This window comes from Lucilia cuprina, chromosome 4 (assembly GCF_022045245.1).
Source record: "Lucilia cuprina isolate Lc7/37 chromosome 4, ASM2204524v1, whole genome shotgun sequence".
Lineage (NCBI taxonomy): Eukaryota > Metazoa > Arthropoda > Insecta > Diptera > Calliphoridae > Lucilia > Lucilia cuprina.
The window spans coordinates 81,003,659-81,006,610 of record NC_060952.1 but is presented as its reverse complement, the minus strand read 5'-3'; the positions used below and the strand labels follow the sequence as shown (position 1 = coordinate 81,006,610).

General features: G+C 27.4%; 1 protein-coding gene across 8 annotated transcripts in view; it reads left to right on the top strand.

Moving 5' to 3' along the window:
• LOC111684050 (probable serine/threonine-protein kinase yakA) overlaps positions 1 to 2,952 on the top strand; it is a 39,370-nt gene that overhangs the window by 35,612 nt on the left and 806 nt on the right. The window lies entirely within an intron of this gene.

Genomic DNA, 2,952 nt, shown 5'->3' with positions numbered 1-2,952 from the left:
TAGTAAGTTAGTAAGTTAGTAAGTTAGTAAGTTAGTAAGTTAGTAAGTTAGTAAGTTAGTAAGTTAGTAAGTTAGTAAGTTAGTAAGTTAGTAAGTAAGTTAGTTAGTGGGATTTTACTATTTTATTAAATCGGTGTAGTTTTATCAAAATTTTATTATGAAATTTTCCCATGAAGTATACTTTGAAAATTCGTTAAATTAAAATTTGTTAATTTCAAGAACATATCACATGTGAAGAATTTTAGCAATTTATCAGACACCCAGTTATTCACATAATAGTCAGTAATTGTTTAATTCTTCATTACTCAATAAGCGGCAAACTTAAAAGGTTAAAACTATTTTTTTTTTGATTTCTTAAATAAATACCAATTACCAGCGACTTCTTAAGTTTTCATTGAATGAAAATATTATGCTTAAAAGCGCAATAAATTCCTTTTATTTCTTTATTCCTTAAGATTTTTTTCTTAAATTTTTATATTATTTTAATTTAAGTTCGAAATTTATAAAAAAAAAACAAAAAAAAAGTTGAATAACTTTTAATTCTAATAAAATATTCATATGCCTTCAAGGCGGTATTGAAAGTTTTATTTGTAGGCCCGCAGTTGTAGAGGCATGTATAATGCATCAGCATTTTTTTTAATTTTTATTTTTTATCATTTTTAAATTCAAGATTATAAAGCGCATTTTCTTGTCATTTGTCGATTTGTTATAAAACGTGCTGCTGTGGCTCAATGATGGCGAGCAGAGATGTTGAAGATGATCATCGGCATCATCATCATGATCATGGTACTGCATATGAAATCGCTGTGGCTGCAGCATCGTTTGCCCGCATATATTGTATCTCTTTCTGTACATACATGCATACATATGAGTGTATGTACTTCGTCGGCGGCGGTATTAAGCATTAATCTCTAAACAAATATAAAAGCCAAGAGAAGGAAAATAAGAAAAAGATTTTTAAGTGGCGCCTAGTCAACAACGATATCAACTCATATATCTAAAAATGTTTATATGCAAATCTGTCTTTTCCACTCTCTTTTCTCTCGCTCAAAAATTCTAAACAAATGCAATCGTCAGTTTTTTTTTCATGGCTCAGAGAGTGTGAGAAAGAATCTCACATAATGAAATGTCATCGTGTGAAGATCATTGAACTTTTAAATGCAATACAAACACTTACTAAAACATACAATAAGATAGATAGATAGGTACATACTTAATATGCTCTGAAATTGATTTAAATGACTTTTAATAGCATAAACAGCATAGTAATTAATTAAGCTTAAAAGCTATAAAGGTTATTTATTAGTTTTTAATTTCGTATTTAAAAGATATGAAATTTCAAATGAAAATTTTAAAAGCTTAAAAAATATTTAATTGTGGATTAGTTTAATAAGCTCTTAATAAAGATGAATACTAAATGATATAGTCCTTTTCGTTTTGCGAGGACATATCTTGCAATTAGTGAGAGAAAAAAACAGAATCAACAGAATGTTGATGTACTAACTAACTTACTAACAAACTAACTAACCAACTAACTCACTAATTAACTAACTAAATAACTAACTAAATAACTAACTAAATAACTAACTAAATAACTAACTAACTAACTTACTAACTAAGTAACAAACTAAGTAACTAGTTAACTAACTAACTAAGTAACAAACTATGTAACTAACTAACTAGCTAACCAACCAACTAACTAGCTAACTAACTAACTAACTAACTAATTAACTAACTAAATAACTAACTAAATAACTAACTAAATAACTAACTAACTAACTAACTAAATAATTAACTAACTAACTAACTAACTAACTAACTAACTAACTAACTTACTAACTAACTAACTAACTAACTAACTAACTAACTAACTAACTAACTAACTAACTAACTAACTAACTAACTAACAGGTACGGGACAATTACGGACAGGTACTTGCGAAAGCAGTATAGATTTAATTACGAAAAATCTAAAGACAAGAAAATCTGATGATGAATCTTATTTGAAGAATTAGACTGAGTTCGTACCGTTTGGAAGAAGAGTTTTTGAGGTTAAGTCTTCTTCTTTCTGTGCACTAATTTAATGCATGTTGTGCCAAGCATTGTCTCAGGGCTTATTTAAGGAACGACTAACAAATAGTCACAATATTTGGGAAACGCATTGTCGGCATTGAAAATTGAAATTTTATAAATTCAAAAGGAATAATAAACTATTTAGTATGAAGATCGCTGGATCTAATGAAACTAATTTAAATTATCCCTAATCGTTGAACTTACGGAATTAAAGTATTTACCCTATAGTTACGCACACAGTACATGTTTTTAATTGTAGTTTTTCTTCTTCAGTTTAAAATTTCATTGAAAATACTTTGCAAAAAAACTATGGACAAAGATATACTTTGCCCCTGTACAAACTAAAATTCTTACAACTTTAAACATAATTTGATAAAAATTAATGGAGCATATTTTGTAAATTATTTAAAAAATTAACATTTGATATTTTTTGTTGCTGAGAAATTATCAAAAATCCTGCAAATATTAACATTATTATATTATAGGGAAATAATATTTATTAAAATAACGTTGTTATTTAAAAATATGTCAACTATGTTGACAAAATCAAATCATTATGTCATCAATTTTTAACGTCAAAATGACGCACAAAAGATTCATACAACTTTAAAAAATTCCACGACTCTCGTCTGGTTATGAACAAAAAAAGAACTATGAAGATACGTCCAATTGCAAAAACTTAAGGAATGAAGATGATACTTTGCATACACTCTGGCTACGAATACTCCATCATTCAATCATTAACGCTGGCGTAATGGACACTTTGTACACTTCTGACAAGATTTTTAAGTTTTATATATTTTAAAATATCTCGAAAGATGGATAGATAGATAGATAGATAGATAGATAGATAGATAGATAGATAGATAGATAGATAGAT